This window comes from Chelonia mydas, chromosome 10 (assembly GCF_015237465.2).
Source record: "Chelonia mydas isolate rCheMyd1 chromosome 10, rCheMyd1.pri.v2, whole genome shotgun sequence".
Classification (NCBI taxonomy): Eukaryota; Metazoa; Chordata; order Testudines; family Cheloniidae; genus Chelonia; species Chelonia mydas.
In genome coordinates this window covers 26,665,453-26,691,033 of record NC_051250.2, presented here as the reverse complement: position 1 = coordinate 26,691,033, position 25,581 = coordinate 26,665,453, and the positions used below count along the sequence as shown (strand labels likewise).

At 41.0% G+C, this 25,581-nt stretch overlaps 1 long non-coding RNA gene across 1 annotated transcript in view; it reads left to right on the top strand.

Moving 5' to 3' along the window:
* The window catches only part of LOC122462057, a 207,962-nt gene that overhangs the window by 152,979 nt on the left and 29,402 nt on the right, over nt 1–25,581 (top strand). The window lies entirely within an intron of this gene.

Here is a 25,581-nt window from a genome sequence, read left to right as displayed (position 1 = left end):
TAATATTTATGAGGCATTCAGACATGAGGGCCATGTGAGCACTTCTATGGATAGATTTAATACTGCACTGTATGCCACCTGTTCAAACTATAACACAAGGGAAGTTTTAAGTTTATAGGGAGAGAATGACAGCCTTGAATAGATCCACAGTGTGTGTGTGTGTGTGAGAGAGGGGGGGGGGGGGGACTTGTGGTTGTGTGTTTGGTTTTTATTCTCCTGTGATGCCATAAAAGTCTACCTTTGACAGGAGCATGCACATAGATGACTTATTTGCGGTGTGGTTTGCGGCTTCTCTGATCTATCCAAGTCTTTTAGGTATGCGAAATTGGTCTGGAAACCTTATCAACAAACAGGCTTGTTATACGAGTTCTGTTATTTCCAGCATCAACAGAAATAGGAAACACCATCAGAAAAAAACAACAGCCCAAAACTTCATAATATTGTGGTATTTCTGGATGGAACTAGGAATTGAAACAGATGTATGGAAGTGTAAAGCAATTGCTAAAAAATTACTTGAACATTTTTGAACACGTAAAGTGCTCACATGTTAGTAGTGAGGACTTGAAGCAGTTCATATTACAATGGGTCTTCTCATCCCCTCTCCCACTGGCTGTGTTGCAGGTGGGTGTGCTTTGACAGAGGCTGGAAAATGAAAAGAAAAGTGTGTGGCCTGTAGCCAGCTCTAAGGAAACAGGCACTGCTGTTTGAGTACTCCTCTGTTCGTTAGATTTTTTTTAAAGTGATTTCATTCGTTCATTTGGATACCTTTCATGAAGCTACAATATTTTGTGTAAACCAGGTCACCTACCCCTACTAATAAACGATGACATAAAGATTACAGTTATTAAAATGAACAGAAAAGGATTTTTAGCATGTTTTGGGGACATTTCAGCTGTATTTCATAGTTCTATTTAGCCAGGCCCACGGGATGAAGATTTATGTTGTCACTGCTACAAAGGTTTACACATTGTGCTTAAACAACTTAACTTTATAAGTGTTATTCTGCTGAAGTGGGGCTGGTAGGTGGGGGAGAATCTCTTTCATCCCTGTAGGGTGGTATTTTGCTTGAGTGGATGTCACATACTCAGCTTTACAGAAAGGCCTGTGCTGGGTGGCTATGACTTTCTGAAGGAAGCTGCAGACAGGAGGAACAATGATTGTCTATAAGGTTCTGATCCTGCTCCCCATGAACTCAATGGGAATTTGCTATAGCCTTCAGTGGAGCAGGATAGAACACTAATGTGGTACCCTCCTGTAACCCATGCGTCTGTTTGCCAGAAGCTGGAAATGGGCCACCGGAGATGGATCACTTGATGATTACCTGTTCTGTTCATTCCCTCTGAAGCACATGGCATTGGCTGCTGTCGGAAGACAGGATAGTGGGCTAGATGGACCTTTTGGTCTGAGCCAGTATGGTCATTCTTATGTTCTTAATATGTGAAAAAATAGGAATACTCTACCTCATTACATGAAGATGTATCAAAAGGGATAATTAACTGAACAGAGTTAGGATGCCAAAGATTGCTCATAAAATCCCTTTTATACAAAAAAGTTTTTTTCAGTGAGGGTGGAGTGGAAATCTGGATGGAAAGGTTAATCAAATATGTTCAGAAGAATGTGGATATCTCCTTATACTTTGATACTGAATCTTGCTGTCTACCAGCAACTCACTGCTGAAGGATAACCGAAACTAGTTGAAACCACCTGAATTTAAATGTTTTTTTTTTTTTAAAGACATCTTGCACTGAATGATTGAGATCACTTTCAGTAGGAATTGAGGAAAATAATTTGTTTTTTCATCCTTTTGTTATAACTTAGTGTCACATTTTTTTTTACTTATGAGAAGTTTGTATATTTGGAACTCATTTCATAACTGTATTTCCTGTCTCTTCATTTAACTTTGAATTAACTTATTCCAACTTTACTTTAACTTACATTTGGAATTAATTGAACTTGGGAAAATGGGACCTTCTGTCTTCTTGCACATAAGCTGAACTTTGTCTAGAATCCCATGTCTAGGATCTAACTTGAACCAAACCTTTTCTTTAGGTTCTGAAAAAATCACGCGATCTTATGTTTTTATTTTCATTTGAGTCAGACCTAAGTCAAAACCATGCTTTCAAGTAACTTTTAACCTTATGGAATTGGATCTGGATTCAAACTTTGGTCCCAATCCTGTAACTATTTACACATCTGAGAATAGGAACTACTCCAATGTGGAAAGTTATCCCTGTAAGGTTTTGCAGGATTCAAGGCCTTAGTGGCTGGTACAGTCTCTATAATGTATCAAACCCAAAACCCTATGTCTGGACATCCCTGAACTTTGGGAATGTTCAGATCAGGATCCAAACCTGTCACTTTGTCTCCCTGTCTAATTTCTGCAGCCTTTGCTTTTGCAGCCAAAAGTGGGCTGGAAAGGCTGAAATACCTCAAAAGGGCTTTCTCATGAGATTTTTTTTTAGTGTGTTTTTTATTTTTAGTAAAGAAACTCAAACTTTGATAGACTTTTGGGTACTTATCCAAACCCAGCCTGGCCTTTATCATCAAACTTTTGCAATTCACCCATCACTGTTTAGAATTTGCAGTGACTGTTAAATGATTTACCAAATGCTCCTCACTGGGCACAGCTGAACTCCAAGTCAAGAGGCAGGAAATTAAGTGAAATGGATTGTGCTGGCAACTAAATTAGAAAACTCATATATGTTAAATGAAGAGTCATAGAAAGGACTGCTTATATAATGGAGGATTGTCCAAGTTGAATGTTACGTGGTCATTTTATCTTTTGATAAGTTTGATTAATAACTACACTATGAGTAATGACCCGAAAAGAGCTATCTTAAATTTTGTTAATTATTTTACAAGGTTTTATAAAAAAGATTCAGTATTTGCCTTTTACATTGTATAATTTGTGAGATTATACATTTCTATTTTAAGTTCCTATTCTACAAAAAGCATATTATATTTCACTCTTTTTTCTTCTGAAATTAAACATTTAATGAAATAAAATGCTTTTCTCCTCAAACTGGTGTGTACAAATATCTAATCTGAGAGCTACCAGTTCTCAACCTGCCTCCTCTTCTATGAGATGTTGCTATGGTTATTACTCTACTAGGTAGTGAAATGGAGTAATTCACTTAGCAATTCCTTTCTTCCACAATTCTGTAAACCTATACAGTACGCTTGAGTTCACTAAGTGTGTGTGTGTGGGGAGGAGTCTTTCACACAACCGTCTTCTCTGAGCAATGCTTTGTCACAACATTTACATGAAAAATATTTTGAGTTAGGAACAGAAATCCTTAGGAATAAGTAGATTTCTATTCATGAACAGTGAAAATCTCTCTCTCTCACACACACACACACACACACACACACACACACACACACTTCCCTTTCCCTTTCCCTTTCCCCTCACTCCAAAAAGTTTGGTTCTCCATTTGTTTGGAATTAGGGTGTCCAATGGACTATATGATATATTCATGTACTTATGGTTCATTATTATTTATATAGCATCGTACATCAAAAGCATGTAAAGATACCATGCTTCACAGTGTGTTCAATGTAGGCTAAATTGATTTCAAAAGATTAACATGAGCAGTGGTCAAGGGGAAGGACAAAGGGGGAAAATATATTAGCTTTGGACTGGGGGAGGGATCCTGACTGAATGAAATTCAGCCAGTAGGACTGCTGAAATGTGCTGAGAGGACCTTTGCTTTGAATTAACTTAGCTTGTTAAGTTAGGCATTAGTTGCATATTACTTTTATTTTCTTGTAACCAATTCTGACTTTTATGCCTAATTACTTGTAGTCATTTAAAATCTATCTTTTGTAGTTAATAAACTTGTTTTATTATTTTTTCTAAATCAGTGTTTGGATTGAAGTGTTTGAGAAACTTCATTTGGGGTAACAGGATTTGTGCATATCATTTTCTGTTGATAAAATGATGGACTTCATATGAGCTTGTATTGTCCAGGAGAGAGCTGGGCAGTAATTCAAGAGTGGCAGGCTATAGCAGTCATACAATATAACTGGGAGTAACTTAAATGCTGTAGGCTGTGTAAAAGCAGACCAGGAGTGGTAGCTCTCACAGCAAAGCAGTGTAAAAGTCCCCCAGATTGGAGAACAGAGGGGATAGCTGTTCATTGGTCCAGATTGTACGCTGGGTAATGTCACAACACCTTTAACCTTACAATATACATAAATAGACTTTCACTTCATTCCCATTATTTTGGGGAACCATTTTTCAGCTCAGGGAATGGACATGCTTCTGGAGCAGGAAGTGGGACAATCACTGGGCTCCCTGCTGTAGGAGGATTGGAAAGTTGTCCCCCCTCTGATGGGAGACAAACCTCCAACACCCCCTACGACAAAGTTAATCTCTTGGCCTCAATTTAACCTACGTTGCACACTCTGTGAAGTGTGGTGTCTTTACATGCTTTTGATGTACATGCTATATAAATAATAATAAACCATAAGTGCATGAATATATCCTATAATCCATTGGATAGTCTAATTCCAAACAAATGGAGAACCAAACTTTTTGGAGTGAGGGGAAAGGGAAGTGTTTTTGATTTTCACTATTAATGAACAGAAATCTACTTATTGCTAAGGATTTCTGTCCCTAACTCAAAATACTTTTCATGTAAGTGTTGTGACAAAACATCGTTCAGAGAAGACACTTGTGTGAAAGACTGGTTTCGCCCCCCTCCCCCAACACATTTAGTGAACTCAAGCCTACTGTACAGTATTGTGGAAGAAAGGAATTGCTACGTGAATTATTCCATTTCACTACCCAGTAGGGTAATAACCGTAGCAACATCTCATAGAAGAGGAGGCAGGTTGAGAACTGGTAGCTCTCGAATTAGATATTTGTACACAAGGGGTATGTGTATCATATGCAACTGCTGCAAGTCCAGTCAGCATGCACAAGGTGAAGAAGGCTCAGCAAAACATCATCCTTTCCTCAAAATGCCACCTCTTCTGACCCAGTAACTTAGTGCTGTTGCTGCCCAGATACTGATCATGTGACAGAAATCATCCCTCCTGCCCCCACCAACAGGGACAGGTGTCTTGTTCTTTCATTTGGAGAATCTGGTTGCCTTACTACATTAGAGATGGAAAATTCCTATTAGAGTATCTACTTTACTTCTCTACCAATGAAGGCTTGTTCTGTGTGAAGACTGAACGCTGACTCTGAGCCAAACAGGTATCAAATCTAGATAGTTCCACATGATGCAGAAAAAAACATCTACTAGATGAGATTTGTGTTATGGTTCGAGGAATATATTTTTGGTGAACACTATGTTCAACAATTTTAGCCATTATTCAATGCATATGTTATTGTCAAATGACTGGTTCTGGTTTCTAAATACATTCCCCTATTTCACTCCAAATTGCACAGTTTGTGTATGCACCTTTCAAATACTTGTGTGTGTTTATCATGTCCTCTGTTAGACAGGGTCAGCTCTAGCAATTTGGCCTCCCCAAGCACTCGCCGCCGAATTGCCGCCACCACAACAGTGGCAGAGCTGCTGTCCAAAAGCCACCGTGGCTGGAAAAGTGGCAGAGCTGTCGCCGAATTGCCACCGCGGGACATGGACTGCCGCCCCATTCTAATTGCTGTGCCAAGCACCTACTTTGAAAGTTGGTGCCTGGAGCCGGCCCTGCTGTTAGACAGCACTTTGTCAAACTGGTCAAATTTTACTCCTCTATTCTCTTTGGATAAAAAAAAGAAATATGTCCTTCTCTCTGAATCATTTTTACTGCAGTTCTCAGAAATCCTTCCAGATAAGTCTCTCTTCCCGGTACCAAGTTGTGAAACAAATGAACACATTATTTCAGGAGTTGTACAGAGAGGCACAATCTGTCATCTCTACTCCATGACTTGTCTTCTCTGCATGTGTTGCCTGAGATTCCACTGGCCTTAATTTGCATCATGACCATATAGCAAACTTTCATGTCCAGTTTTCTGACAATTACCACCATAGAATCATAGAATATCAGGGTTGGAAGGGACCCCAGAAGGTCATCTAGTCCAACCCCCTGCTCGAAGCAGGACCAATTCCCAGTTAAATCATCCCAGCCAGGGCTTTGTCAAGCCTGACCTTAAAAACCTCTAAGGAAGGAGATTCTACCACCTCCCTAGGTAACGCATTCCAGTGTTTCACCACCCTCTTAGTGAAAAAGTTTTTCCTAATATCCAATCTAAACCTCCCCCATTGCAACTTGAGACCATTACTCCTCGTTCTGTCATCTGCTACCATTGAGAACAGTCTAGAGCCATCCTCTTTGGAACCCCCTTTCAGGTAGTTGGAAGCAGCTATCAAATCCCCCCTCATTCTTCTCTTCTGCAGACTAAACAATCCCAGCTCCCTCAGCCTCTCCTCATAAGTCATGTGCTCTAGACCCCTAATCATTTTTGTTGCCCTTTGCTGGACTCTCTCCAATTTATCCACATCCTTCTTGTAGTGTGGGGCCCAAAACTGGACACAGTACTCCAGATGAGGCCTCACCAGTGTCGAATAGAGGGGAACGATCACGTCCCTCGATCTGCTCGCTATGCCCCTACTTATACATCCCAAAATGCCATTGGCCTTCTTGGCAACAAGGGCACACTGCTGACTCATATCCAGCTTCTCATCCACTGTCACCCCTAGGTCCTTTTCCGCAGAACTGCTGCCTAGCCATTCGGTCCCTAGTCTGTAGCGGTGCATTGGATTCTTCCATCCTAAATCCAGGACCCTGCACTTATCCTTATTGAACCTCATCAGATTTCTTTTGGCCCAATCCTCCAATTTGTCTAGGTCCTTCTGTATCCTATCCCTCCCCTCCAGCGTATCTACCACTCCTCCCAGTTTAGTATCATCCGCATATTTGCTGAGAGTGCAATCCACACCATCCTCCAGATCATTTATGAAGATATTGAACAAAACCGGCCCCAGGACCGACCCCTGGGGCACTCCACTTGACACCGGCTGCCAACTAGACATGGAGCCATTGATCACTACCCGTTGAGCCCAACAATCTAGCCAGCTTTCTACCCACCTTATAGTGCATTCATCCAGCCCATACTTCCTTAACTTGCTGACAAGAATACTGTGGGAGACCGTGTCAAAAGCTTTGCTAAAGTCAAGAAACAGTACATCCACTGCTTTCCCTTCATCCACAGAACCAGTAATCTCATCATAAAAGGCGATTAGATTAGTCAGGCATGACCTTCCCTTGGTGAATCCATGCTGACTGTTCCTGATCACTTTCCTCTCATGTAAGTGCTTCAGGATTGATTCTTTGAGGACCTGCTCCATGATTTTTCCAGGGACTGAGGTGAGGCTGACTGGCCTGTAGTTCCCAGGATCCTCCTTCTTCCCTTTTTTAAAGATTGGCACTACATTAGCCTTTTTCCAGTCATCCGGGACTTCCCCCGTTTGCCATGAGTTTTCAAAGATAATGGCCAAGGGCTCTGCAATCACAGCCGCCAATTCCTTCAGCACTCTCGGATGCAACTCGTCCGGCCCCATGGACTTGTGCACGTCCAGCTTTTCTAAATAGTCCCTAACCACCTCTGTCTCCACAGAGGGCTGGCCATCTCTTCCCCATTTTGTGATGCCCAGCTCAGCAGTCTGGGAGCTGACCTTGTTAGTGAAAACAGAGGCAAAAAAAGCATTGAGTACATTAGCTTTTTCCACATCCTCTGTCACTAGGTTGCCTCCCTCATTCAGTAAGGGGCCCACACTTTCCTTGGCTTTCTTCTTGTTGCCAACATACCTGAAGAAACCCTTCTTGTTACTCTTGACATCTCTTGCTAGCTGCAGCTCCAGGTGCGATTTGGCCCTCCTGATATCTTTCCTACATGCCCGAGCAATATTTTTATACTCTTCCCTGGTCATATGTACGTCACCAGTACGTCACTTCCAATGTTACTGCCTTCCAGATTGTTCTTGACCATTGTGTATCTATATTTTGGCTATTTCCCCCTAAAACTGTTCTGTAATAGATTTGTTTTTTGAAAATTACTGGGTAGTCCCTTCACCCCCCACTCCACCCCCCAGGTGAGACACAGTGTTTTACCGTTACTAGGGCTTTGTAAAAGGTGCTAGTTTTGGTTTGCATAACCAATTTTAATCAGCTTTAGAATCCATGATTTAATTTGGGCAGGGTCAAAGAAATCTTTAGCAAAAACAGGAAGGACCGAGTAGCTTGAACTTCGGAAATTGATAGCTGGACATGTAACCTGCACACCTCCTGCGTGTGGTTTTCTGTCCCATCTAGTGGCATTGAGACAACTTAGAGAGAGAGAGCGATTAATGAGTTTGCTCTAAAACCTTAGCTAACAGCCAGAACAAGGTCAGCTCACAGACTACTGCACTGGGCAGCACAGCACGAGGAGGAGGTTTTCTATGGAAAAAGAAGTGGTTCGGGACTATTTAGAAAAGCTGGATGAGCACAAGTCCATGGGGCCGGATGCGCTGCATCCGAGAGTGCTAAAAGAGTTGGCGGATGTGATTGCAGAGCCATTAGCCATTATCTTTGAAAACTCATGGTGATCGGGGAGGTCCCAGATGACTGGAAAAAGGCTAATGTAGTGTCCATCTTTAAAAAAGGGAAGGAGGAGGATGTGGGGAACTACAGGCCAGTCAGCCTCACCTCAGTCCCTGGAAAAATCATGGAGCAGGTCCTCAAGGAATCAATTCTGAAGCACTTAGAGGAGGGGAAAGTGATCAGGAACAGTCAGCATGGATTCACCAAGGGCAAGTCATGCCTGACTAATCTAATTGCCTTCCATGACGAGATAACTGGCTCTGTGGATGAGGGGAAAGCAGTGAATGTGTTATTCCTTGACTTTAGCAAAGCTTTTGATACGGTCTCCCACAGTATTCTTGCCAGCAAGTTAAAGAAGTATGGGCTGGATGAATGGACTATAAGGTGGATAGAAAGCTGGCTAGATCGTCGGGCTCAGCGGGTAGTGATCAATGGCTCCACATCTAGTTGGCAGCCGGTATCAAGCGGAGTGCCCCGGGGTCAGTCCTGGGGCCGGTTTTGTTCAGTATTTTCATGAATGATCTGGAGGATGGCGTGGACTGCACCCTCAGCAAGTTTGCAGATGACACTAAACTGGGAGGAGTGGTAGATATGCTGGAGGGTAGGGATAGGATAATAGAGGGACCTAGACAAATTAGAGGATTGGGCCAAAAGAAATCTGATGAGGTTCAACAAAGACAAGTGCAGAGTCTTGCACTTAGGACGGAAGAATCCCATGCACTGCTACAGACTAGGGACCGAATGGCTAGGCAGCAGTTCTGAAGAAAAGGACCTGAGGGTTACAGTGGATGAGAAGCTAGATATGAGTCAACAGTGTGCCCTTGTTGCCAAGAAGGCTAGTGGCATTTTGGGCTTTATAAGTAGGGGCATTGCCAGCAGATCGAGGGACGTGATCGTTCCCCTCTATTCGACATTGGTGAGGCCTCCTCTGGAGTACTGTGTCCAGTTTTGGGCCCCACACTACAAGAAGGATGTGGAAAAATTGGAAAGCATCCAGCGGAGGGCAACGAAAAATGATTAGGGGTCTGGAACACATGACTTATGAGGAGAGGCTGAGGGAACTGGGATTATTTTGTCTGCAGAAGAGAAGAATGAGGGGGGATTTGATAGCTGCTTTCAACTACCTGAAAGGGGATTCCAGAGAGGATGGATCTAGACTGTTCTCAGTGGTAGCAGATGACAGAACAAGGAGTAATGGTCTCAAGTTGCAGTGGGGGAGGTTTAGGTTGGATATTAGGAAAAACTTTTTCACTAGGAGGGTGGTGAAGCACTGGAATGGGTTACCCAGGGAGGTGGTGGAATCTTCTTCCTTTTGAGGTTTTTAAGGTCAGGCTTGACAAAGCCCTGGCTGGGATGATTTAGTTGGGGATTGGTCCTGCTTTGGGCAGGGGGTTGAACAAGATGACTTCCTGAGGTCCCTTCCAACCCTGATATTCTGTGATTCTATGGTAGAGGCTCACGCACTAAGGTCCAGAGGTCCCAGGTTTGATTCCACCTGCCGATAAGCGGGGTCTGTTGGAGTTACACACAGACACCTCATGATGGATATAATTGTATTGAGGCAGAGCAAATAGTGAACTTAAGTGAATGCCAGAATTTTTGCACCTGACCTTTGACGTACTAATATGCAGAACACACAGAGTCAAAACACTGAGAGACTAGAGCAGTGTAAACGACTGATTTTCCACATCACTGGGGAAAAGAATGGTTTCTGGTGAACCCCAAACTCAAAATATTTCAGAATGTTTAGCAAATTCAAAAGTTAAACAATTTGTTTCAGGTGGAATGAAATGCCAGAGTGTTTCCCTGTCCCCACATGTGCCCTAACCAGCAGGCTATAGAGTCCTTCTCTATCTCCGGTCCTCCTCTGGAGCAGGGATTTGAATTTGGGTGTTTCATATCCCAGGTGAGAGCTCTAACCACCAGGCTACTGGCCATAAGGGAGCAATGGCAGCACTGCCACCACCTCCTTGAGTTTGTGAATGGGGCCTAACTCACCTTGTGAATCTATCCCCCAAAACTCGGGCGTGGGGGGGTTGGTGTAGAGTTCTGGCTGGAAAAGCTATTCACCTAGTGCTATGACAGACTCTTTTCTCTTAGATATTAATGGTAATAATAATACTAGAGTAGAGAAAAATAGCTGTTAGTTTAAGATATTATACATTTAATTAGATTTATTTATGGGGAAGAGTAAAGGGGACAAGATGAATTTTAATGGAGCTAACAAATACATTATCTGAAGATAGTCCTATCTTCAGATAATATCTTTCTTTTGTGACATCAACGAGTCTGAAGTATGGTAAAAGCAAGACTTTGTTTACTTGCACACTATGGACTGTTGTACAGCTGTCTGACATACACACCCACACAGAGGAACTAATATTTTTCACCTTAAACACATTAATGGTTGTTCTGAACTTTACACAGGGGAGGCTTGGCAGTTGTGGATACTGTTACCAAAGCTTAAAATAGCATTCATGGAGTTGATTGATTCCTCCAGAAGATGCCTATGGAACTCTCTTTGGAAAGCCAATTTCTTTGTGCTTTACACAGACCGAGAAGATTTGTCCTTTAGACAGTATAGTTGGGAAGAGTAACACAACATAATGTGCCCCAATATTTGTAGTTAGATAATCCCCAAATCTATCAGCATAGGTAATAATAGGCTCATGTGATTGTGTGTACGTAGAGGGGAGAGAACAGGACCACTCTATGCATTGAGTGTAGTTAGGTAGCTAATACACTAATATGAGACCTGTGATCTGTAGCCTTTATTTTAAATTGAATTGGTTGATAGTTCCATGGTTTTAAGATCAATAGAGTGAAAATCACCCTTAGATTTGGAGTCTCTAGGAACATGAAGAATAAAGGCAGTGACCACACACACACAGAGACACACACACAGAGAGTCACAAGTAGGAAATCTTGTCTGTATTATATGTTTTTACTAAGCAGATGATTAAGGTTACAAACACCAGCAAATGTATAAAACCTAAGAGAGCCCATGCACTAACTAATGCTGTATTCATACTCTCATACCCAAAGATGATATAGAGACTGGTGGGTCTCTCAACAGGTGGTGATTGATATAAGGAGGTTCCTGTTAGGGTCTTCTCAAAGACATCTGTCAAGGTTCCTTCCCCACTCTGAACAGATGGGGTACAGACGTGGGGACCTGCATGAAAACCTCCTAAGCGTACTTTTACCAGCTTAGGTTAAAACTTCCTCAAGGTACAAGCTATTTTACCCTTTGCCCTTGGACTTCCACTGCCATCACCAAACTTTATCTGGGTTCCTGAGAAAACGTTGTTTGGAAGCATCTTTCCCCCCCAAATCCTCCCAACCCTTGCACCCCACTTCCTGGGGAAGGTTTGGTAAAAATCCTCACCAATTTGCATAGGTGGCCACAGACCCAAACCCTTGGATCTTAGAACAATGAAAAAGCATTCAGTTTCCTTACAAGAAGACTTTCAATAGAAGAAAAAAAAAGAATCACCTCTGTAAAATCAGGATGGTAAATACCTTGCAGGGTAATTAGATTCAAAACACAGAGAATTCCTCTAGGCAAAACCTTAAGTTACAAAAAAGACACACAGGAATATTCATTCTATTCAGCACAGCTATTTTCTCAGCCATTTAAAGAAATCATAATCTAACACATACCTAGCTAGATTACTTACTAAGTTCTAAGACTCCATTCCTGTTCTGTCCCTGGCAAAAGCATCACACAGACAGACACAGACCCTTTGTTTTTCTCCCTCCTCCCAGCTTTTGAAAGTATCTTGTCTCCTCATTGGTCTTTTTGGTCAGGTGCCAGCGAGGTTACCTTTAGCTTCTTAATCCTTTACAGGTGAAAGGATTTTTCCTCTGGCCAGGAGGGATTTTCAAGGTGATTACCCTTCCCTTTATATTTATGACAACATCTTTGCTGGGGGTCTTCCCAACATCTTCATACCTGGAGCCCCTTTTATCTTGTTGTTCTCACCACACCTAATTCTTTATGCATATGCATGAGGTTTCCAATCTTCTTTTCCTTGTCTGTATTTCCACACCTCATAAATTTGGGGGGTGCCCCACTTTTCACAGGTTGTTCTTAATTCTCCTTATTCTCATTAAAATTTACTTAAACATGCTTCCATGGTGACCTGTGGTCAAAGCAGAACTTTCCATGATGTTACAATCAGGTACTTTGAGGTCTAGTTTTCTGGAATATCACATATTGGAACATCCTTTACAGTAATCCAGTAACCTTCCTGGCATGGGGTCATCCACTCATGTCAAGTCTCCTTAAACCTTAGGCTTAGTGTGCCTAAGCTGAAGAGGTAACTATAACAGGACCGCTTGGAAATAGCGACCATAATATAATAACATTTAACATTCCTGTGGTGGGAAGAACACCTTTCAACAGCCCAACACTGTGGCGTTTAATTTCAGAAAGGGGAACTATGCAAAAATGAGGAGGTTATTTAAACAGAAATTAAAAGGTACAGTGACTAGAGTGAAATCCCTGCAAGCTGTCTTTTCAAAGACACCATAATAGAGGCTCAACTTAAATGTATACCCCAAATTAAAAAACACAGTAAAAGAACTAAAAACGAGCCACCATGGCTTAACAACCATGTAAAAGAAACAGTGAGAGATAAAAAGGCATCTTTTAAAAAGTGGAAGTCAGATCCTAGTGAGGTAAATAGAAAGGAGCATAAACACTGCCAAATTAAATGTAAAAATGTAATAAGAAAAGCCAAAAAGGAGTTTGAAGAACAGCTAGCCAAAAACTCAAAAGGTAATAACAATATGTTTTTTAAGTACATTGGAAGCTGGAAGCCTGCTAAACAATCAGTGGGGCCCCTGGATGATCGAGATACAAAGGGAGAACTTAAAGATGATAAAGTCATTGCAGAGAAACTAAACAAATTCTTTGCTTCAGTCTTCACGGCTGAGGATGTTAGGGAGATTCCCAAACCTGAGCCGTGTTTTGTTGGTGACAGATCTGAGGAATTATCACAGATTGAAGTGTCACTAGAGGAGGTTTTGGAATTAATTGATAAATTTAACAGGAACAAGTCACCGGGACTAGATGGCATTCACCCAAGAATTCTGAAAACTCAAATGTGAAATTGCGGAACTATTGACTATGGTTTGTAACCGGTCCTTTAAATCAGCTTCTGTACCCAATGACTGGAAGATAGCTAATGTAACACCAATATTTAAAAAGGGTTCTAGAGGTGATACCGGCAATTACAGACCAGTAAGTTTAACATCCATATCGGTCAAATGAGTTGAAACAATGGTGAAGAATAAAATTGTCAGACACATAGAAGAATATAAATTGTTGGGCAAAAATCAACATGGTTTCTGTAAAGGGAGATCATGTCTTACTAATCTATTAGAGTTCTTTGAAGGGGTCAACAAACATGTGGACAAGGGGGATCCAGTGGACAGAGTGTACTTAGATTTCCAGAAAGCCTTTGACAAGGTCCCTCACCAAAGCCTCTTTCGTAAATTAAGTTGTCATGGGATAAGAGGGAAGATCCTTTCATGGATTGAGAACTAGTTAAAGGACAGGGAACAATGGATAGGAATAAATGGTAAATTTTCAGAATGGAGAGGGGTAACTAGTGGTGTTACCCAAGGGTCAGTCTGAGGACCAATCCTATTCAACTTATTCATAAATGATCTGGAGAAAGGGGTAAACAGAGAGGTGGCAAAGTTTGCAGATGATACTAAACTGCTCAAGATAGTTAAGACCAAAGCAGACTGTGAAGCACTTCAAAAAGATCCCACAAAACTAAGTGATTGGGCAACAAAATGGCAAATGAAATGTAATGTGGATAAATGTAAAGTAATGCACATTGGAAAAAATAACCCCCACTATACATCGAATATGATGAGGGGGGGCTAATTTTAGCTATAACTAATCAGGAAAGAGATCTTGGAGTCATCGTGGATAGTTCTCTGAAGATGTCCACGCAGTGTGCAGTGACAGTCCAAAAACCAAACGGGCTGTTAGGAATCATTAAAAAAGGGATAGAAAATAAGACTGAGAATAACTTATTGCCCTTATATAAATCCATGGTACGGCCACATCTTGAATACTGCGTACAGATGTGGTCTCGTCATCTCAAAAAAGATATACTGGCATTAGAAAAGGTTCAGAGAAGGGCAACTAAAATGATTAGGGGTTTGGAATGGGTCCCATATGAGGAGAGATTAGAGGCTAGGACTTTTCAGCTTGGAAAAGAGGAGACAAAGGGGGGATATGATAGAGGTATATAAAATTGTGAGTGATGTGGAGAAAGTGAATAAGAAAAAGTTATTTACTTGTTCCCATAATATAAGAACCAGGGGCCACCAAATGAAATAATGGGTAGCAGGTTTAAAACAAATAAAAGGAAGTTCTTCTTCAGACAGCGCACAGTCAACCTGTGGAACTCCTTGCCTGAGGAGGTTGTGAAGGCTAGGACTATAACAGGGTTTAAAAGAGATCTGGATAAATTCATGGGAGGTTAAGTCAATTAATGGCTAAGAAATGGTGTCCCTAGCCTCAGTTTGTCAGAGGGTGGAAATGGATGGCAGGAGAGAGATCACTTGATCATTAACTATTAGGTTCGCTCCCTCTGGGGCACCTGGCATTGACCACTGTCAGTAGACAGGATACTGGTCTGGATGGACCTTTGGTCTGACCCAGTATGGCCATTCCTATGTTCTTATGTTCATTTCATATATCTTTTATAGATAAGAAGTTTCTAGTGCAGGAGATCAAAAGTAGTGAAAGAACCTCAAATTCAGTTGCCTTTTTAGAGTAATAAAATATTGATGCTTATTGAAATAACTATCCATGTATCTGTTTGTCTAAAGTTTGTATACCTTGTTTAATTACTATGGTATCTGAGCACTGTGGTTCTGAAATCTCATGACAAAGGCTTCCTTGATAGATTTCCTTCATATGCTGTCTTTGGTGAGGCTGAAACTATGGCTTAAACTATTGAAAAGCAAGAAGTGAAGAGGTGTGCACAATTTAAAAAAAACAAAAAGCCTTCATGGTACTAAATTAAATCTAACAAGCAAAATCAAAGAAATTTTTTAAAAAAACATACCAATGGGACTGTCAGAAAATATCAAGTTCAGCCTGCCAGGGCTTCACAAAGGAAAAGGTGTATAACTCCTATGGCAAGGTGGTAGCCCTCTTCAGCAGTCACAGAAATGGCTATGTCCCTTTTTGTGTACAGGCCACCCAGGAATGGAATAGCGGGACTGTGACTGGCCAGGAATGAGTTGCATTGACAGAGCTGTATGGGGATGTTAGCACTTAAGCAAGCTGCCAGCACTATTCAATCCTTATTTTGATCAGCATTGAAAATTCACCCCTCCTGTGGAGTTAGAAATGTAAATCTGGTTATGATCTGTTTAAACAATGATATCCATGTTACTAGTGATTGAAAGACCATAGGCAGCACAGACATATTGAAGATAGGAGCCAAGCAGAGCCTCTGGGTACTCCAAGGCAAAGAGAACAGCAGACAATCAAATGGATTTCTCTGATATAACTGTAAGAAAGTTATTTCAGGGTATGTCTACACTACGAAATTAGGTCGAATTTATAGAAGTTGGTTTTTTAGAAATTGGTTTTATATATTCGAATGTGTGTGTCCCCACAGAAAATGCTGTAAGTGCATTAACTCGGCGGAGTGCTTCCACAGTACTGAGGCTAGAGTCGACTTCCAGAGCGTTGCACTGTGGGTAGCTATCCCACAGTTCCCGCAGTCTCTGCTGCCCATTGGAATTCTGGGTTGAGATCCCAATGCCTGATGGGGCTAAAACATTGTCGCAGGTGGTTCTGGGTACATATCGTCAGGCCCCCGTTCCCTCCCTCCCTCCGTGAAAGCAAGGGCAGACAATCGTTTCGCGCCTTTTTTCCTGAGTTACCTGTGCAGACGCCATACCACGGCAAGCATGGAGCCCACTCAGCTCACTGTCACCGTATGTCTCCTGGGTGCTGGCAGACGCGGTACTGCATTGCTACACAGCAGCAGCAACCCATTGCCTTGTGGCAGCAGACGGTGCAATAGGACTGGTAGCCGTCATCGTCATGTCCGAGGTGCTCCTGGTTGCCTGTGTGAGGTCGATCAGGAGTGCCTGGGCAGACATAGGCGCAGGGACTAAATTTGGAGTGACTTGATCAGGTCATTCTCTTTAGTACTGCAGTCAGTCCTATTGAACCATCTTATGGTGAGCAGGCAGGTGATACGGATTGCTAGCAGTCCTATTGCATCATCTTCTGCCAGGCAGGGAAGAGATGAGGATGGCTAGCAGTCCTATCGTACCATCTTCTGCCGAGCAGCCATGAGATGTGGGTGGCATGGAGTCCTTCTGCACTGTCTGCTGCCAGTCAAAGATGTAAAAGATAGATGGAGTGTATCAAAACAAGAAATAGACCAGATTTGTTTTGAACTCATTTGCAAACCCCCCCCCCCCCCGTCTAGGGGACTCATTCCTCTAGGTCACACTGCAGTCACTCACAGAGAAGGTGCAGCGAGGTAAATCTAGCCATGTATCAATCAGAGGCCAGACTAACCTCCTTGTTCCAATAAGAACAATAACTTAGGTGCACCATTTCTTATTGGAACCCTCCGTGAAGTCCTGCCTGAAATACTCCTTGATGTAAAGCCACCCCCTTTGTTGATTTTAACTCCCTGTAAGTCAACCCTGTAAGCCGTGTCGTCAGTCACCCCTCCCTGCGTCAGAGCAACGGCAAACAATCGTGCATCTGAGATGAGAGTGCTGTCCAGAGCGGTCACAATGGAGCACTCTGGGATAGCTCCCGGAGGCCAATACTGTCGAATTGTGTCCACAGTACCCCAAATTCGACCCGGCAAGGCCGATTTAAGTGCTAATCCACTTTTCAGGGGTGGAGTAAGGAAATCGATTTTAAGAGCCCTTTAATTCGAAATAAAGGGCTTCATCGTGTGGACGGGTGCAGGTTTACATCGATTTAACGCTGCTAAATTCGACCTAAAGTCCTAGTCTAGATCAGGGCTTAGTTAGGAGGGATTTTTGAATGCTTATGGCATGCTTGGCAGATCAGTACATATTTGTGCTAATCCTAACTAACCACTTAGAATCATAGAATATCAGGGTTGGAAGGGACCTCAGGAGGTCATCTAGTCCAACCCCCTGCTCAAAGCAGGACCAATCCCCAATCAAATCATCCCAGCCAAGGCTTTGTCAAGCCTGACCTTAAAAACTTCCAAGGAAGGAGATTCTACCACCTCCCTAGGTAACGCATTCCAGTGTTTCACCACCCTCTTAGTGAAAAAGTTTTTCCTAATATCCAACCTAAACCTCCCCCACTGCAACTTGAGACCATTACTCCTTGTCCTGTCCTCTTCTACCACTGAGAATAGTCTAGAACCATCCTCTCTGGAACCACCTCTCAGGTAGTTGAAAGCAGCTATCAAATCCCCCCTCATTCTTCTCTTCTGCAGACTAAACAATCCCAGTTCCCTCAGCCTCTCCTCATAAGTCATGTGTTCGAGACCCCTAATCATTTTTGTTGCCCTTCGCTGGACTCTCTCCAATTTATCCACGTCCTTCTTGTAGTGTGGGGCCCAAAACTGGACACAGTACTCCAGATGAGGCCTCACCAGTGTCGAATAGAGGGGAACGATCACGTCCCTCGATCTGCTCGCTACGCCCCTACTTATACATCCCAAAATGCCATTGGCCTTCTTGGCAACAAGGGCACACTGCTGACTCATATCCAGCTTCTCGTCCACTGTAACCCCTAGGTCCTTTTCCGCAGAACTGCTGCCTAGCCATTTGGTCCCTAGTCTGTAGCTGTGCATTGGGTTCTTCCATCCTAAGTGCAGGACCCTGCACTTATCCTTATTGAACCGCATCAGGTTTCTTTTGGCCCAATCCTTCAATTTGTCTAGGTCCCTCTGTAGGCCCCTTGTTTTCATACTCAGTTTATTTTAGCAATTTGGCCACATTTTAAAAAACAAAAATCAGCCACTATATATTTTTTCAGAGGTGTAAATAGACACTGAATCGTGCTCCAGATGTGTAATTGTTTTGTCACTGTTATGGGATCAAGGGATTTTTTGTTTGTTTGTTTAAATAAAAATTGCCCATGAAAGAGTTGAACTAGAAGAACATATTTGAAAGATTCCTGCCCCAGTCAGACTCACTTAGCCCCTTAATCCCTTACATTGGCAGCTGAATCCAAGAGACATGTAACTAGTGCACAGAGGAGCAATAAACAAACAAAGCTTGAAGCTCTTGGCACCTTAAAAAAATTGCCCATTTCTCGTAAATATATTGCAATAAAACAATAGCTGCTGAATATTAGTGGAGAAAGAAATCAACCGAGAAGAACGGAGACTAGGTGGCCTTAGAGTTCTGGATAAAAGAACTAAAAAACAGGTTAAGATAAAAGCTAAAAGACTATTTGAGCTTTTGAGGATTTATTTATAAAATACTGTAGTAGGACACATGTAGAAACCTAAACCAGTTGATTGTTTGAACAGCAGAATTTTGTCTTACACGCAGAGAAACTCAGTCCCCTACCATTAAAATCACTTTCTTTGATTATCTATTATGCTACCACTGGCTCATCACCCTTTCTTAGCCTGTAATTGCTCACATTCAGCTACCTTTTCATAGAGAATATGTGAAAGAATTAAATAAAATTAGATGTCACATACTTACAGTGCAGTGATAGCAGTGTGGATTCATGCTGGTAATTAAGAATGTTTCACTGTGAACAGTTTGAGTATCCTGTTAAAAATGCAATGCAAAAAAATTTGTGCTGACTTAATGATGCATATGCCTTAAAAAAAAGAGCTTTTGGAATTTAGATCAGTTGTAGCAGATTGAAACTCTACTACATTTTGAATAGTGTGGCGTTATATACAATAGAGAGAAGTGGAAATCTTGGTTGCATGAAATGGAGGATAAATGAGTACATTAAACTCTTTAAGTTGCTGTATTTATAGATGATGTACACAACATAAAAAGAAAGATAATGAGGTTATTTGCATTATAAGGTTCCAGGGCTCATTTGTGGCACATTTTGTCTCGGGTTCTCATTGTGAATCCTGTGTACGTGTGCATCACAGGAACCAGAATCTGAGATGATTGAAAGGATGGTGTAAGTTCCATGTTGAAAAGCTGGTGCAAGTGACTGTGAATGTAAGTGAATTTAGCTCACATGATTAGAAGGGCAGAAGGGTGAAGTTGTAGCAGGAAAAACAGCAAAGGTGGAGGTGCTTATACCAAACACACTGTGGTTTTTCTACATGGATACTTAATCTTACACCTCCCTGTTGATTGCCTTTCCTGCTATAATTTTGCCTTTCAGCCCCTTTCACAGTGCAAGTTAAACACACTCAATTTACTAACTTCAACAGTACACTACTATTTTATATCCTTTCCAAATCTGCCCCATTAAGTAGGTCTAATTATGTGATGCTTTGAAATCATCTGCTAAATCTTATTATCATGAAATACATCGAGGGAGATTTTTTATAAAGTGCTCTGTTCCTGTTCTGCTGACCTGCAAAACCCCATGTTCCTGGGACTTGCAGGTCAGCTTTCTAGTGGAAGAGAAATCAGTGACACAGTGTCTGGGCATATGCTTATTGTAACTTGTCTTATTTACACACATACACCAAGGGTGGCAATTAGGGCTGACTGTGTTGGTGTCTTTTGTGATGTGGACGGCTAGGAACTAGGCAGAAACTACCAATTCAGCTAGCAATAGCCGAATAGCCCTCAGGTTGGGATGACGTTTTAGTTAGTAGCTCTGGACTTGGAGCGCATAACATTTGTGTCTTGTTTTAGCACATTAGGACATCATTTGTCCTACAACTTCATTGGGACTTATTTTCATGTACACTAAAGCCCATTTAACTCTACTTTTCTGGTGAAAAGGGGTCCTAAAAATGGGAGTACATTACATTTACAATTGTTGTCTTTACCTTGGCAGAGTCATGTAAAAGGCCTTACTGTAAATAAAAATCAGGCCTTCTTATGTCCATCTGGCTATTCTGGTTCCCACCACAAAGCCAGTGTCTCCCAAGCTAGAAGTAACTCGTGAGGAAGTAGTGCAAGGAAACTAAAGAGCAATGCCAGTAGCACTGTTTGTTAGATGCTACATTTTTAAGCCAGTGGAAATGAGCTATTTACCACTTCTAACTGTCAGAGCAATGATGATCCCAGTGCTTGCTGTTTTGCTACCTCAGTCTAACATAGATTTCTGGAGAAATCTATAGGTAGTCTCCTTACTGGCATTTTAGGAGAGAAAAGTATGTGTAGTTCATAGCAGTCAGATGAAAAAATAATGAATGTTGGAGTAATTGTTGTTTCTGAACAGGCAATACTTCCTTCAGATAAGTGTGGGCCTTGGTGCAAATACATTAAATTTCTGATAGGGATTATTTCAGGCAGAAATAGCAAACAAAGTTGAGGAGGAGGTAGCTGTATTGCATTTACAAAAAATGTGGTTTGGTATTCACGCATGATGTGGTGATTATGCTAGCTTTTGAAATCCATTCAGGATCTTCCTACCTGCTGTGGTTCATTTCAGAATCCAGTGCCATCATTAAAGGGTAAGAAAACAGGTCACTCTTTCATATGTGCATCCCATTGACCAATTTTAATCAAAACTAGCAGGATCTTTAAGAGACTATCATTCTATCAGCCTCTATTAGCATTTCTGATCTCTGTCCCCACTGTATATTGTTTTGGGGTATGACTGACTCATGTCAGAGGTAGACAAGGTAGGTAAGGTAATATCTTTTATTGGATCAACTTCTGAGGTGAGTGTTATGAATAATACTATATGCCTAGTCCTGAAAGTGAACACTAGTACTGTTGTATTTTAGTATGCTGGCACTGGGGCTTCTCACTGCTTGTGGAATTGCAGTGGCCATATTAAAATAAATGGCAGCCACAAACAGTTTACCTTCTGTGTCTCTGCATCCTTTGGCCTAAATAACGTCACACAACAAAATAGCGATGAGCCTGGGAGACTTGAAATAAAAAAAAGTGTCCATGTGGTTGTGGTGACAAATTTAAATTAAAAACAGGAGGAAGATAGAGAAATGGTGGGATGTAGTTACTGCCCATGCAGATGGAAGTTCAGAAAGCGAAGTGCAAATAGATTTGCAAAACCTGTGAGTTCAAAAGTCAGTGACTGATTACTTGGATTATTTCTTTCTATGGAAATAGCATAGAGTCTGGAAGAGTTTGTACAATGCAACTGAAAAGAAAAAAAATGAAATATTTTGTGATATTGTTCACACGTGAAAATGACAGTACATAGGAAAATAGATTATCTGAAAAGTTTATGAAAAGATTGAATCAGATGTTCGAAGCAAATGAAATAAAAGAAGCTGATTTATCCCTGGCATAAATAGGCCCAGGTCCTACTAAAGTTTATGATTCTGATTTCACTTATTTCACTAGTATAACCTCATTGACTTCAGTGGATGACTCCTGTTTTAGTGGAAGTGAAACCTGAATTGGGCTCATTGAGAGTTTGTGCCTGCATTTACCATGTCTGAATTTAGCCCATAGTCTGATGTTAGTTTCCCCAAATGTTACAGCAATAAAAATTGACTTACAAATGTGTATATTGATGAAACGGCACCTGACTTCAAGAATGCTTATAATATGATCCCTTTCAATTTCAGAGAAAAGTCAGTGTGAGAAACATGCCAGAATGCTATCAGATTTCTCGTATTCAGAGTAGTCTTTACAAGATGGATGTGAGGGTTAATTTTATATGAAACAAAGGAAACCAATGCCCGAAGCAGCCCAAAGCCAAATGTTGGTTTCATGCTGAAAGCTTCATGATACAGAGACCTAGAGTTGAGGATCACTGTACTATTGCAACCCAAACCATCTCATTATTACTCTTAAAAGCCTTACATGTTGATCAGATACTGCTAAAAGGACTATCCTGTGCTTGTGGAAGTATAGTAGTGTCAAGGTTCCTCCCCCACTCTGAACTCTAGGGTACAGATGTGGGGACCTGCATGAAAACCTCCTAAGCTTACTTTTACCAGCTTAGGTTAAAACTTCCTCAAGGTGCAAATTAATTTTATCCTTTGTCCTTGGAATATCCACTGCCACCACCAAACTCTAACGGGGTTTACTGGGAAACGTAGTTTGGACACATCTTTCCCCCCAAAATCCTCCCAACCCTTGCACCCCACTTCCTGGGAAAGGTTTGGTAAAAATTCTCACCAATTTGCATAGGTGACCACAGACCCAAACCCTTGGATCTGAGAACAATGAAAAAGCATTCAGTTTTCTTACAAGAAGACTTTTAATAGAAATAGAAGTAAATAGAAGTAAAGAAATCACCTCTGTAAAATCAGGATGGTAGATACCTTACAGGGTAATTAGATTCAAAACAGAGAGAATCCCTCTAGGCAAAACCTTAAGTTACAAAAAAGACACACAGACAGCAATAGTCATTCTATTGAGCACAGTTCTTTTCTCAGCCATTTAAAGAAATCATAATCTAACACATACCTAGCTAGATTACTTACTGAAGTTCTAAGACTCCATTCCTGGTCTATCCCCGGCAAAAGCAGCATATAGACAGACACAGACCCTTTGTTTCTCTCCCTCCTCCCAGCTTTTGAAAGTATCTTGTCTCCTCATTGGTCATTTTGGTCAGGTGCCAGAGAGGTTACCTTTAGCTTCTTAACCCTTTACAGGTGAGAGGATTTTTCCTCTAGCCAGGAGGGATTTTAAAGGGGTTTACCCTTCCCTTTATATTTATGACAAGTGGTCACCTTGAATAAGGCTGCAACTTTGGGCAGTCTCATCTCTACAGTCCTCTCTTTTGACCTACATGAGATAAATACATAACCCCCATTCCAAAAAATTTAATAGTTTGTAACCCTTCTTTGGGAAAGAACAACGTTCATTGAGTACACCAGTAGATTTAGAGGGTGAGGATCAAATATTTAAATATTCAGCTATAGACCCTAATGGCATTGTACATCAAGAACCTAGCAGGCTCCAGGTGTGTCTCTAACATGGAGAAGGTTGCACTGGGAAGGTTAAGTCTGGTGTTTGCTTCTGAGGTGTGACGACCAAGGAGACAACAGTATCTGCAGTGGTATTGTCTTTTGTCTGTCTATATCAATATACCTGTTTTAATTTGTTCTGTTCTGCTAGTGAGATTCAGGAAACTCTGACCAAAAACCAGAGTATAGAGAACTCACTCCCAAGAGAGCTTTTAACGTTTTCACTTCCCTAGTGAGAAAATTTAGAGGAAGGTTTATTGGGTATTTTATAAAACATAACACCCTTTTTTCACTGAAACATTTGTGTTGAGATTTATATGGTGAGCAAGCATTGAATTATTGGCAAAAATAAACCCTAATCAAAAACATAGTTTAATTTTCCTGGGACAAAAAAAAGAGGGTGGTGAAGTAGAACTGTTATTTAGCACAGTTTAAAAGCTTTAATGGGCTACTGCTATGGTACGTTCTCAATATTATCCTTTAGACCAGAGATATAGGCTGGCTCTGGAAAATGTAGCAGATGCATATTTCTATGATTCCCCCATGCCACAACATCATAAAACTCAGTGGTCATGTAAGAGAACTTAATAGAATCTTCAGCAGATTTGAAATTAGAAACTGTAGGGAAAATACAGAGCTCTACAAATCTATATTTTGTCTTGTGTAATGTTCGCTAAAGCTTTACAGCTGGCTTAATCAGTTGAATATGAATAAATGATAGATATCAAACAAAAAATAATGAATTCCAAATAAATACTTATTTCATAATTTAAATTGCAAGAAATTTCTATGAATAAAATATATTTGTACTTACAATGCGTAAATTCAGTTGTGACACTGTGGGCCATAAACAGCTTTCTGATGAAAACATTGATGAGCTGTGTTAAATTAGTAATAGGTTGAATACATTTCTTAATTATGTCACCAACTTTGTGTGCAAGAATGCCGTCTAAAATAAATTGGACGCCATTTGTTATGTCTACACTGTGAGAAGAAAATGGTGTGTTTTGAAAATTGTAATATACTTTCAGGAGCCAGCAGTTAATGATATGCTATGCTTAAAATAAGTCTTTGTTATGGGGAGTATTGTGGAGTTGGCTTCTCTTTTGCCAAAGACCATTTATATAGTCTTTTCATCAGCGTAATAATTAGTATAGATTTACATGTCTTTCCATAAACATAACTGTGTTACTCTGGGCCTTTTTTTTTTTTTAAAAAGCAAGAATAAATATACCCAAGAATTCTGTGAACTTTGTAGTTTAATACAAATGTTTTTCAATTAACCAAAAACCCAAGTGTGCTGAAAAGTATAAAGAGCTATACCAGGGCAGGTTTTAATTTTTGCAGCGTCTCAGACCAGGTACCTGTCAGGGGTATTTAGTAAGGCATGCACTTCTGTGCTTAAATGCAAGAGATGACCTCACCCCTATAGTGTATATGAGGCCATGCTGTGTAGAAGACACCATTTTGTTTTCCTTGATTTCCCCAGCACGACCTCCTTTACCAATTAGGCACTGTACTAGAGTAAACCTGGGCTCAATAGTTATCCTGTGTATCTGAGATAAAATTTTAAATGTACACAATTAAGGATAGGCAAACCTCAGAAAGGTGGCAGTTTAGAAGTTTCTTTGATGTTGTTTAATGATCAGATGGAAAGCAGCTATTTCAATATCCCGCCCCTATCACTGACTCACTGTGTGATCTTAGATAAATCACTTCCCATTTTGGTGCCTGAGTTTTCCCGTTTGTAAAATGGGAATTATATCTACCGGGCTGGGTCAATGTGAAGCTTAATTAATAATGTCTGTAAAATGCTTTGAGTTCCTTGGAGCAAAGTCATTAGAGTGTTAGTTTTTTGGATGGTGATGTGAATTTTTTTAAGTTGAATTAAGCTCACCATATTTCCATCAAAAAACCAGTTCTAGGAGTAGAGACGGTGAGGAGTAAATTGTAATTTATTTCAGGTGTAAATCGGGTCCTGGCTGAGATGTATGGGCTA